At 38.6% G+C, this 14030-nt stretch overlaps 1 non-coding gene across 1 annotated transcript; it reads right to left on the bottom strand.

Moving 5' to 3' along the window:
- Positions 1–113: 113 nt before the first annotated feature.
- Positions 114–220, bottom strand: LOC141694870 (small nucleolar RNA R71). The gene has a single exon (XR_012564151.1). It is a non-coding gene; the product is annotated as a small nucleolar RNA R71 (small nucleolar RNA).
- Positions 221–14030: the final 13810 nt, after the last annotated feature.

The following is a 14030-nucleotide window of genomic DNA, read 5'->3' as shown; positions in this document are numbered from 1 at the left end:
CTGAGGGATAAAGCTAAGTGTTGGTTACATTCTCTACCAGCAGGGTCTATCACCACTTGGAAGATCTTGCTCAAAAGTTTCTCACTAAATTCTTCCCTATGGCGAAGACTGCTGCAGTCAGGAATGCTCTTACTCAGTTTGCTCAGAAAACTGGAGAATCTCTGTGTGAGGTATTGGATCGATATAAGGAGATGCTAGGGAAGTGCCCACACCATGGCATGCCTGAATGGATGATTATTAACTATTTTTATAATGGATTGGGTGCTACTTCTAGACCCATGCTTGATGTAGCATCAGATGAGTCTTGTGGGCTAAAATTTACGATGAAGCTTATGAACTTATTGAACTGATGGCAGCTAATGAGTACCAGAATCCTTCCCAGAGACTGACTCACGGAAAGGTAGCAGGAATTCTGGAGTTGGATGCAACAACTGCTATAGCTGCCCAACTTAAGGCTTTGACGATGAAGGTGGACACTTTGGCTAATCATGGGGTTAATTAAATCACTAGTGTCTGTGAGCATTGTGCTGGTGCCCGTGAGACTGAGCAGTGCACAATTTCTAGTGAATCAGCTCAGTTCGTGAGCAACTTTCAGCGTTTGCAGCAACCTGTGCCAGCCACTTATCATCCCAACAACCGCAATCATCCTAATTCCAGTTGGAGCAACGCTTAGAATACGGTTCAACAGCCTTATTAGCAGTACCCAGCTAAGCAGTACAATCCCCCTGGTTTTCAGCAACCGCAATATGCACTGAGACTGCAACTTCAGCTGCAACAAGCTAATGAAAAATCTGAATTAGAGGAGTTGAAGCTAATGTGCAAAAGTCAAGCTATTTCTATGAAGACCTTGGAAAATCAAATTAGGCAAATTGCCAATACCTTGCTAAATCGTCAGCCTGGTACACTACCTAGTGACACTGAAGTGCCAGGAAGGAAGGAAACTAAGGAGCAGGTAAAGGCAATCACCTTGAGGTCTGGAAAGGTTGCGAATCCCGAACAAACTCAAGCGTTGACTAAAGAAGCTGAGGATGAGAAAGAAGTAGAGCAACAGGAAGTAGAAGTGGAACCAAGGAAGATTACTGTTGAGCACACTCCTTCTGAGGGTAATACAGGGGAGAAACAGATCTACCATTTACCGCCTTTTCCTAAGCGGCTGCAGAAGAAAAAGCTAGACAAGCAATTTGAGAAGTTTTTGGAGGTGTTCAAGAAACTTCATATCAACATACCTTTCACTGAGGCTCTTGAGCAGATGCCTAGTTACGCAAAGTTTATGAAAGGTATTCTCTCTCAGAAAATGGGGCTAGATGATTTATAGATTGTCGCTCTCACGGAGAAATACAGTACTGTGCTGCAACAGAAGTTGCCTCCGAAGCTTAAAGATCCAGGAAGCTTCACTATTCTGTGTACTATTGGAAAACTGTCTTTTGACAGATGCTTATGTGACTTGGGAGCTAGCATCAATCTGATGCCTTTCTCAATCTTCAAGCAGTTAGACTTACCTGATCCAAAACCGACTTATATGACCTTGCAGTTGGCCGATCGTTCTATTACATATCCGCGAGGTATTGTGGAGGATGTCTTGGTCAAGGTTGATAAACTCATCTTCCCTGCTGATTTCGTCATTCTTAATTTCGAGGAGGATAAGAAGATTCCCATAATCTTGGGAAGACCTTTCTTGGTGACTGGCCGAACCTTGATAGATGTGCAGAATGGTGAGCTCACAATGCGAGTGCTGGATCATGATGTAACTTTTAATGTGTTCATTGCTATGAAATTTCCTGCAGAAAATAAGTAGTGCTTAAAGGTGGAGTTGGTCGATTCTGTGGTTACTTCAGAACTTGATCAATTGCTAAGGTCAGATGCCTTAGAAAAAGCCTTATTGGGAAATTCAGATAGTGAAGATGACGAAGGTGAAGAACAATTACAATATTTGAATGCTTCTCCCTAGAAGAGGGAGATTGATATGCTTTTTGAATCTCTTGGAGTGGAGGAATTGAACAAAGCTCCTAAATGCCTCAAGCCATCTATTGAGGAAGCTCCCACTCTTGAGCTTAAGCCTCTACCTGAGCATTTGAGGTATGCATTTTTAGGTGATGCATTTACTTTGCCTGTTATTATTACATCTGACCTTTCAGGTAGTGACGAGAAAAAGCTCATGAGGCTTCTAAGAGATTCAAATCGGAAATTGGTTGGACTATAGTAGATATCAAGGGAATCAACCCTTCTTATTGCATGCATAAAATTCTGCTAGAGGGAGGTAGCAAGCCTACGGTTGAACAACATACAAGACTTAATCTGATCATGAAGGAAGTAGTGAAGAAAGAAATTCTTAAGTGGCTAGATGCAGGGATCATCTATCATATTTCTGACAGTTCATGGGTAAGCCCAGTTCAATGTGTGCCAAAGAAAGGTGGAATTACTGTGGTAGCAAATGAGAAGAATGAGCTTATTCCTACAAGAAGAGTCACGGGGTGGAGAGTCTACATGGACTACAGGAAGCTGAACAAGGCCACTAGGAAGGATCACTTCCCTTTGCCCTTCATTGACCAGATGCTTGATGGATAGGCTGGTCATGAGTATTACTGTCTTCTTGATGGCTATTCGGGTTAAAATCAGATTTATATCGCTCTAGAAGATCAGGAGAAGACTACCTTCACTTGTCCATTTGGTACTTTCGCCTTTAAATGAGTTTCGTTTGGTCTGTGTGGTGCACCAGCCACATTTCAGAGATGTATGATGGCCATTTTTTTTATATGATTGGCCAGAATGTGGAGGTGTTCATGGACGACTTCTCTGTATTTGGCGATTCTTTTGATGAATGCTTGCAAAATCTTGGACACGTTTTCAAAAGGTGTGTTGAGACCAATTTGGTTCTCAATTGAGAGAGATGTCACTTTATGGTGCGACATGGCATTATTCTTGGGCACAAGGTTTTTAGTAAGGGTCTTGAGGTGAATAAAGCTAAGGTGGGGGTCATTGAAATCTTCCTCAACCTATTTCTGTTAAGGGAATTCACAGTTTTCTGGGTCATGCGGGTTTCTATAGGCGTTTTATCAAAGACTTCTCTAAGATTTCGAAGCCATTGTGTAGTTTTCTAGAGAAAGATGTCCCTTTCAAGTTTGATGACGAGTGTCTTGCAGCTTTTGAAACATTGAAGAAGAGTTTAATCACGTTACCTGGCATAACTGCACCTGATTGGAATGAACCTTTTGAGATGATGTGTGATGCAAGTGATTATACAGTTGGAGCAGTTCTGGGGCAGAGGAAGAACAACATGTTTCATGTTGTCTACTATATTAGCAAGACACTAAATGGTGCTCAACCAAATTACACTACTACGGAAAAAGAACTTTTGGCTATTATCTATGGTTTTGAGAAATTTCGATCTTATCTACTTGGGACTAAGGTGACAGTTTTCACTGATCATGCTGCAATTCGTTATCTCGTCTCAAAGAAGGACTCGAAGCCTAAATTGATTAGATGGGTTCTTTTGCTTCAAGAATTTGAACTAGATATCAAGGACAGAAAGGGGAATGAGAATCAAGTCGCTGATCATCTTTCATGTTTAGAGAACCCCAATGCTACTTCATTAGATAAGGCATTGATAAATGAGTCTTTTCGCGATGAGCAACTATTTGGAGTGCAAGAAGAAGAACCATGGTTTGCAGACATTGTGAACTACCTTGTGAGTAATATCATGCCTCCCGACTTATCTTATACTCAAAGGAAGAAGTTTCTACATGAAGTGAAGTGGTATATGTGGGATGAGACTTTTCATTTTCGATAAGGAGCTGACCAAATCGTCAGGAGATGTATTCCTTACAGCGAAATGGGGGGATCTTGAGAGATTGCCACTCAATGGCTTATGGAGGACATTATTGTGGAGAAAAGACAGCAGCTCGTATTCTGTAAGCAGATTTCTTTTGGCCAACCTTGTTTAAAGATGCTCACCAGTTTGTTTTGAAATGTGATCGATGTCAACGTGTGGGTAATATGTCTAAGAGGGATGATATGCCTCTTAATGTGCTTCTCGAGGTTGAGGTCTTCGATGTTTGGGGAATTAACTTTATGGGGCCATTTATCTCATCCTGTAACAATCAGTATATCTTGTTGACAGTTGATTATGTGTCGAAATGGGTTGAAGTTAAGGCATTGCCAACGAATGATGAGAACGTGGTGCTTAATTTTCTTTATAAGCAGATATTCACAAGATTTGGAACTCCAAGAGTCATAATCAGTGATGAGGGGTTGCATTTTTGCAACCGTAAGTTCACTACTATGATGCACAGGTATAATGTGAATCATCGCATTACTACAGCTCATCATCCTCAGACGAATGGTCAAGTCGAGGTATCTAACACAGAGATCAAGCATATTTTAGAGAAAGTTGTGTGTCCATCGAGGAAGGATTGGTCTTTGAATCTTGATGAAGCTGTTTCGGCTTATCGAACAACATACAAGACTCCGCTAGGGATGTCACCGTATCAGTTCGTTTATGGTAAGGGGTGTCATTTGCCAGTGGAGCTGGAGCATAAAGCGTATTGGGCTTTGAAGAAATTGAATCTGGATTTGGATGCAGCTGGAAAGAAGAGGATGCTTTAATTGAATGAGCTCGATGAATTTTGACTTCAAGCTTAGGAGAACAACAAAATGTACAAGGATAAAGTCAAGAGGTGGCACGATCGGGGTCTACTGCTCAAATCATTTGTGCCGGGGAAACAAGTTCTTTTGTTCAACTCTCATCTCCGTCTTTTTCCTGGAAAATTGAAGTCAAGATTGTCAGGGCCGTTTATTGTCAAAACTGTGTTTCCACATGGAACGGTGGAAATTTTTTAGAATGATTCGGGCCAAGCATTCAAGGTAAATGGTCAGAGGTTGAAGCATTACTATGGTGACACGGCAAACCGCGAGGTGGTTAGTGCCGTTCTATTGTCCATTTGAGCTCAAGGTTCTATATCGGTCTAGCGACGTAAAAGAAGCGCTTCTTGGGAGGCAACCCAAGTTTGTTGTACATTAGTAGGTAGAGGAAGCAAGAAGAAAGGAGAAAAACATAAAAAAATCAGAAAAAAGGAAAAAAAATTCAGGACTGACTACAAAAGCATGGCGCGCCCGCGCTGTCCTAGTGCGCGGCCGCCCTGAAAATATAAAAACACGACGCGCCCGCGCTATTCCAGCGCGCAACCACGCCGGTTTGGCAGAAGTAGCGTGCGCCTGCGCTGTCCTATAGCGCGCCCGTGCCGAGGTCCCGACTCAGAAAAAAAAAATAAAGGCAGTTTTAGGAGGGAAAATCGGGAATTTTTCTATAAAATCAATTCCCAACCGAATTTTACTCCCCCACATCTCAAATTTCCCTCTCCAAATCAGACCCATTACTCCCATTATTCCCATAATCAAATCCCACTTCTATTCCATATATAATTTTCTTTTCACCACCTATATATACATACACCTTATACACAAACTTCTTCACCACTTCATAAATTCTCAAACATAAATTCTCTCTCAAACACAACTATTATTCTCTCTACTCAATTCCAATGGCACCCAAAAGACAATGAACACAAGTAAGCAGCAACACCACTGATTCTTCAAGTGTGGGTGGTGTAAGGCCAAGGTTCTCTATTCCCGAGGCTGAAGCGGAGTATACGAGGCTTCTCCCGAAGCCAATCATCAAGGAGCGAGGTTTTCTGCCATCAGGGAAGGATGGTAAGCTATTGGATATGGTTTTGGAGATGGGCTGGGTTCCTTTTTGTGAGGCTCTCACTGCTATGCCCATGAGTGTTGTTCGCGAGTTCTATACGAATACGAAGGCTGAGAAGAATGGCATCACGGTGGTTCAAGGGAGGACTGTGGAGTACAGTGCAGAGGCTATCAGGACGGTGATTTAGCAGCCCACGAGGAAGGTCGGGCAAGACACATGGAACGATAAGATTCCAGAAGACTTTGATCTGGATATTATTGTTTCTACGCTGTGCCAGCCCGAAACTCACTTGAAGATCAAGAGGGGTACGACCGAGTAATCTACGTTCCCGGCTTCCAGCATGAACAGGTTCGCTCGTGCATGGAACGCGTTTATTTGTGCTAACATCATGCCATCTTCACATGTGCATGAGATTACTGTGGAGCGTGCACGGCTGTTATGGGGAATTCTTCAGGGCAATTATATGGATTTGGGGATGGTGATTTATCAGGGTATCCTGAAGTTCTTGAGGGGGAGTACCACGGGGTTTATTCTGTATGCGTCTGTTGTGACAAAGTTGTGCGTGACAGTTGGTGTTCATCGGCCCGCACATGAGTAGTTACAGATCCCGAGTGCTCCTATTGACAGCACTACTGTGGCTACGTTACAAGAATGTGATGGAGGGAAGCTCGATCTGAAGAAGCTTGGTTATACTTTTGAGCACCTACCTGGTGGGAGGCCAGCTGTTGGGTCCACTCAGGTGAGTAGGACTGCATGGAGATCTCAGCTAGGAGATGAGGCAGGGCCATCGCAGCAGGCATATGAGGACGAGAAAGGAGCTGATGTGGGAGCTGGCTTGAGCATGACGTAGTACAGGCGTCTGGCTAGGAGGATGGATGCGATGCATGACATCCACAGCAGGTTTGTACATGATCTCACCCAGGCATTGGGGACAGCTTTTAGAGCTACCGGTGCTGACATCCAGTGGCCAGTTTTTGTGAGGATTCCGTGTATCCACCTCCGGACACACCCGACACTCCATCCGTTGAGGGTGAGGAGTCTGATTCTGATTAGGTATGCCTGAATTCCTTACTATTACCTTCACTGAGGACAGTGAATATTTTAAGTTTGGGGGTAGTAGGTGAAGGAATACTTTTTATGTGAGTCGCATATAGTTGCATATTTATGATAGTTTAGTTCATGTAGTTGCATATTTTTCCATGTAATTTTTTTTATTTTTAATAGTTTTTTTATGTTACTTTGTTCATATAGTTCATGCATTTGCATTATAACATGATCCCTTAGATGATTTTTCCAATTGATTTAGGATATTGATGCTAGTGTAGTGATATCGTATTTAGTGATGTTGAGTCTTATTAAGTTGATTTGCATGCTAGAGACAATTGTATTTCACTAAGTCTTATAGGTTTCTAGAGTGCTAGATCATGATCATGGTTTGTTTGTTTGTCGAGGTTTAATCGCTTGTTTATATTTAAAATTTAGGATATTCTCTTAATAATAAAATAACATGGATTTTTAGAAATTGGTGAAAAATTGGATTTTAGTGCTAGTTGTTGTGGCTAGGTGTCAAATGGCTAGTAGCCGGCTCATGTTTATATGAGTAGTCTAGGATTGAATGAGATGGAGCGAAATGCACTCGTTCAGAAATTGTGAAAAAATTTATGATAAAAAAATATGAAAAAAAGAAAGAGAATAAGTATTACGTATAATTGATCACGAGTGGGTTTTTTAGTACTAGAGTTATTAAGTTCTTAGGGGACTTTGTGCCTAGTGACCTAAGGCTTTTATAGTTTGGGATCCACTAACCTAACGCTCGCTACATGTGTACATTGTATAAGTCTTTTGTGGACCTCACTCATTGCACGATCAAATAAACATATATGTTTTATTTGAATAAAAGCATGAATCCATATAAAACTCCAATATAAGAATTGAAGTGTTATAAGTTATTTTGAGTCTAGCTTTTTATTTTATTTATAACCTTGCGATTGCCTTGTTGAGCAGTGAGTCATGATTGTTGATTTAGTTGCAGTAGTATATTTGAAAGCATTTGCACACACGCACGTCTTTAGTTCGTAAGTTGATTTGTATGATTTGATTGATCTATTTGCGAGTAACTGCATTTGTTGAGATGTTGTTCATTGATTGTTTTAGTTATTCTATTGGAATCATTGCATTCATATTAGTTACATTCATGCATTCTTGTTCTTGTTCTTTGAGTCAGTTTATGCTTGAGGACAAGCATCGATTCAAGTTTGGGGGTATGTTGAGTGGCATTTATGACACTTTATAATGCTCTAATAAGCTTTAAATTGATGCGTTTGTACTCAAGTTGTTAAGTGTTTTAACATGTTTTCTAGTGTTTTTGCATTTCAGGCATTATCTAGGTAATCGGGTGAATTAGCATTGTTTTGGTGCTAATTTGGTGTCAAGGTGGTGTTGGAATAAAAGCTCGTGGAAAGCTGGCTCGAAGCAGCGAGAAGAAAAAGAAATTTTGAAGTTTTTCCAAAAGTACGATGCGCCCGTGCTGGTCAAATGTGCGGCTGCGCCAGGATGTCAAAAAGGCAGCGCGCCCGCACTGTGATAGCGCGCGGCCGCGCCAGTGCGAATTCAGAGATCCTGATTCCATTATAAAAATAATTGGAGGACTTCTAGATTGCATGGGGTTACTATATATATTCAAATAAAGGACGTTTTCGAGAGAGAGACGTACCAGAGCGCAAGGAGAGCCGTAAGAAGACCGTTTTAGCACGGATTCAATGAGGACGAAGAAGATCTTGTTTTTACTTGTGAATCTTTGTTTTAAGTTGTAACTTGCATGCTAGTTTTCTTACTTGTGAATCTTACTCTTGTTTTATACTTGGTTTTGTTTATTCGTTAGAAAGACTACATTTGTTATACCATGCTTTCATCGGAACCCACGTTGATGATGAGTCTGATTTTGGGCTAATCGTTATCGTGGGGTTCTAGCGGATTTATTTATGGATTTATTTAGTTAATTTATATCGATGCCTTAGTGTGTGGTGATTGTATGATAACCTAGTATTGGTTGTGCTTATTCATCTTATGAGCGTCGCGAACTTATAAGATAGCATGTTAATCTTTAATGAAGCGACATCGAATTTAAGGATTTAGAACTTGCCATGCTAGCATAGGTTCATGTGTTATTTTTATGCATGATTCGTAGGTAATTTTAACTATCTTACTTGCCCTATGTAATCAAGATAGATAACTTATGCTTAAACCGTTATGTTGTCAAATTCTATAGACATATAGGGTCTCAATATAATTGGTGTCTATTCAGCTTCTATCTCTTTTGTAGATGTCTGGTAGTATGGTATTCGTGCAACGAAAGTTGGTGATTATCAGTTTCGTGTTATCTGATTAGTGTCATCACCATTGTATGCTAAGGTTAAAAACAAAAAGGCTATTGAATGAAGTATTTAATGAAGTTAGAATCCCATGTTTGCAATATATATTAATTTAATCATCTTTAATCTCTTAGTTATAATTGTTAGTTTAATTCTTAGTTATAAACAACCTCAATTTTTTATCATCTTAGCCTTGAATAATAACCATACAATTTTGCTTAAGTGCATGAATTAATTAGTTAACCAAGCCAGTCTCTGTGGGAACGAACTAGAAAAGATTCTATATTACTTGCGAATGCGTATACTTGCGTATATTATTAGCGCGTGTTTAGCGACTAAAGTAGTCAGAATATCTATCCTGTTTTGTTTGACTTCTTCTGTACCTTCCATCAAAATCTCAATGGTATCCCACATATCCTTTGCACTATTACTTCCTAGAAGTTGATAACTCATATCATTATCGGCCGATTCCACAATTATGAGTTGAAGGATTGTGTCCAGATTTCTCAACTCCTTGTCAGTCTCAGTATATTTAGACGGATCCCTGGGAGTAGATGAGGAAGGAATTCTTGCACCAGTTGTAGTTGTGGATTCAGCAACTACTTCCATCGGGACATAAGGGTTATTCAGTAATATCCCAATATAAAGTGGATTCGAAACTTTCATAAACATCATTATCTTTTCTTCCGTAGGTTGTAATTATCTCTGTCAAATGGGGGAACCTTGATACTTCCAATTCTTTGGTTGTTCATCATTTTGGCGGAATTAAAATTATTTAAAGTTCAAAAATTTCAAGAAATGAGAATTTTTGAAAATTAAAAAATTTCAAGAAATTTTTCAAGAACTTGTTTCTTTCTCCGAATCTTGATTTGTATGTCAATTAACAAGCTCTGATACCAATTGTTTGTCCCAAAGCATCGTAGAAGGGGGGGTTGAATACGATACCTACAATCTTTTTCGATTCGGTTACAAGTTCTTCGTTATAATTACGAAATCAAAATAGACACAAAATAATTTGAGGAATATATTGTTTTATTAATATAATCCTTGAGGTTGCTACAATCTAATCAATGAATTGATTAGCTATAATAAATTCAATAGCGCAACTTTATGTTTACAAGCTTAATAAATGAGGTTCTTTAATAGAGCTCACGTAAACACTTTCTGTTGAAAACTGAAGAAGATAATACACTGAACGAATTCAAATGCTGATTTGTAGTCTTCAATTTAATTTGGATAGGTGGCATTATTTGAACCACATATTCCTTAGAATTGCTGCTTTGTATCAATGGAAATTCAATCAAGTATAGATACTTACGACCCTGTATGTGAAGTTACTTGCGCCCTTATAATTTTCCTTGTGCAAGATACTTGCGCCCCTGTAAAGAAGTTACTTGCACCCTTAGAATTTTCCTTGTGTAAGATACTTGCGACCTTGCCTTAGAAATATTCTTGTGCAAGATACTTGCGACTAGGAGGCTCCCTGTAGAGGTACTTGCGACCTCGGTGTATGCTTTAGACATTTTTCCATTCAGCTTCTTGCGACCAGATGTCATAGTAGTGGAATATGACTTAGACAAATTTCCAAGGATTCTTACTTGCGACCCTATAACTCTAGTAGGTTATCTTGCCTTATAGAAAATCTAGTTTCCAATAAATGTATCAATATTTAATGTTCCTTCTGTATAATCAAATCAAACCCTTCCTGATATGTTGATGCTTCGTGTACTGGTCTGGTTCACAAACAACTAGCATGAACTGATTTAATCTAATTTCCTTGACAATTGGATTATATACTGATTTATTCTTTGCAACAGCTTTGGCTTTAGGCTTTGAAAACCTTAACTTCTCTCCTATCTTCTCTTTCCCTTTATGCTTCCTGTGAGCAGTTAAGATAACTTGAGATTTGAAAGATCTTTCAGCATCTGCCTGACTTACCTCCCTTATGACCATTCCTTTGGTTGGTATGTTAGAAGGATCATCTTTATAAATATCTTGAGAGATAACAGCAATATCAACATTTGTTATCTTCATGGAATTCTTGAAATCTTCCTCCATTTGCCTTAGCTATTCTAGATCAACTCCAGGATTTTCTTTTTCAAAGATTCTTCTACTCACCTTAGAGTCAAATGCTTGAATCTTTGGATACTTTTAGAATAGAGTTGTCTTTCTTCCTTTTACTTTCATAGTTTGAAGATATTGACTTGCTTCTGTACCATCTTTCATCTCTAGAATAGCTTGGTCTTTATCAGCAGTTATGACTTGTAAAGTTTATTGAGATGTTATAGTCACAACCAATTCTCTAACTCTTCTTTCATTTCTCTTACTTTCTACACCTTGTCTAGATTGAGACCTAGTGATTGCTTTTGATGAACCACTAATTCCAACTAGCTCTTCACCTCTTCTCTTTTCACTATCCTTCTATCCCCTCTTATTACCTTCATCGGAATTTTCATCATCAGTATTTGTCAATGTCAGCTGCTTGCATTTAGATTGAACAATTGTTTCCCCCTTTTTGGCATCTTCACCAAGCAGTAGAGAAAGAATCAGCTCCATTGAATTCCATACCTCTGTAAGTTGTTCAGACATTTGAGCTTGCTTAGCTTCCAATCTAGCTTGATTAGCTTCAATTGAAGTTTGTCTGACAACTATTGGTGCAATTCGCTTCTGAATTTCCTGATGAGTAGTCAGTTTTGAAGCAGTCAATAATTCTTTGATCTGATTGATTTGAGAAGTAGTTGCTTCTTGAGCTGTATGTAAGTATTTGATAACTAGAGTAGTTGCTTCTTGAGCTGCATGTAAGGATCCTGATGAGTAGTCATCCTTGAAGCAATCAATGATTCTTTTTTTCAGTTGTTTCCAAATGTGCAACAACATTTGTTCTGGAAATATAATAAGTATCATCTTTCCATTTAGCATTCCAGATGTCATCAAAATAATCATACTTCTTCTTGACATCTAACTTCTTCAGCTTCTGTTGCCTTACATGATTAGGCATATCTTCAGGGAAGAAAAGATCATCCTTAGGATCTGTAAAAGCATTAGAAAAATTAGCTTATTTACCATTATTAGATTCTCCCTCTCCAACTGGGTCTCAAACTATCTGCCGAGCTTCATCACCAGCTTCAGCATGTAAGATAAAATCAGAAATTGGTGCAGTATGTGATCCAACAGCTTTAGAAGCTTTAACACCATTAGCAATTAACTTCACATCTTCATGAATTATAGATAAACGAACTGGAGCTTCTAAATTTACTTCCAAAACCTCGGTTCCTGTAGAGTGTTTGGTGACCCTGTAACGGATGAAATTTATGAATGGATTGTTCTGCTACTACATCTTCAGCAACAAGGATTACTTCAGGTGGTACAATAGTAGATTAAATGGACTATTTTTCAGCAAAAATAGGGATTGCTTCATGTGGTGGAATAGTATATTGAATGGACTGGAAGAAAGTATCAGTACTTAGACCTGCAGGGTCAACAGACTGTTGTTCAGCATCTATTTCTTTAGTACTTTGTGTAGCTGCAAAAATATAACAAGTAACACTTAATCTCTCTATTCTTTTAAAGTCGTCTCACTACTCCTCACAGCACACATCTCATGACTTTTAATAGTTAGAGTTTCCTCACAAGGATTACTAAATCCTATCTCTCATCTACCTCTCCTTTCCCAAGGAAGGATCATGCCTCTCTTTAATTCTGTTATTCTCTAAATCTTTTCACACAAGTCACAGAAAAGCTTAGATAATTTGTCCTACAGAAATACGAGGTGGCTAAAGAAGGGTGATTTGTGGCCATACAACTAGAGGTAGTCCTTAAATAAGGTCTAGAAATAATCATACCAACATGATTTAAAACATGAAAAATAAATGTTGAAAATACCAAATCAGTATTTTGAAATAATGTTGATAAAGTAAATACAGTATTTATACCTTGTGAATCTAAAATCACAATTGAACTCACAGTCAAAACTGTGGTTATGAAAGTTATTGTTCATCAATTATGAGAACCTTCATTTGAATTGGAGAGGATTTGATCAGGTTACTGTCATGTACCATGATCTCAAACCTTGTTCTTCTTGCAAAGAACTGACACTTGAATGTGTTATTGATGAATACCCTGTGTCTTTATTGGTGTCATAAAGATCTACCTTAGCATGTAATCTCTTACCAACTGAATGTTGTTTCCGAGTGGTGAGCATAGTTTCAAAAATTATGTCACTTGGTTTTGGAAACGTTTGAGAAATGTATTCAAGTGTTTCATTTTAGAGAAAAAAATTTGAGATAGAAGATATATGATTTTAAGATTTGGGTGCTAAAAAGAAAGTTTCAAAAGTATGTCCTGAATAGACATTTTAGATAGATAAGTACACTCAAAGATTATAATTCTCATGAGATCAAAATTAAACCTTTCATAAATTTTTTATGTGAAATCAATTTCTGCCTGTAATGTGCTCAATCTGTTATAGTAGTGAACATATGAACTCAAACAGAGATAAGTCTCCCACATGCACTATTGAAAAATTTCTAAAGTTAAGCATGCAGTACTAATTGGAATATGAATAGTCATTTAAACACAAACAAGACAAGTAACATTCATTCAATTAAGAAATTAAAGAAGATTAAAGATTTTTATTAATATAAAGAAGAGAAGTACAAGGTTTGTAGAATTTTAAACATAAAACCCTAACATAATCTAAACTACTCATTCTTTTTCTGCCTCTTTGCAGCCTGCTCTGCCCTCATCGCCCGACGATGATAAATCCTAGACATTATCATTGCAAGAGAAATTATATTCTCCTGCAGCTCAAGAGCTTGAATCCTACACTTTTCAGCCTCTTTGGCCCGGCGTTTCTCTTCAAGAATGGTCTCCAATTGAAAGAACTGGAGATCAGTTTGCTGTTCAAAAGACAGTTCCTCATAGATTGACGATGGAATGTCATGAGGACTCTATATTTC

The sequence above is a fragment of the Apium graveolens genome, chromosome 10, assembly GCF_009905375.1.
Source record: "Apium graveolens cultivar Ventura chromosome 10, ASM990537v1, whole genome shotgun sequence".
Classification (NCBI taxonomy): domain Eukaryota; kingdom Viridiplantae; phylum Streptophyta; class Magnoliopsida; order Apiales; family Apiaceae; genus Apium; species Apium graveolens.
This window is presented reverse-complemented; position numbering and strand designations above follow the sequence as displayed.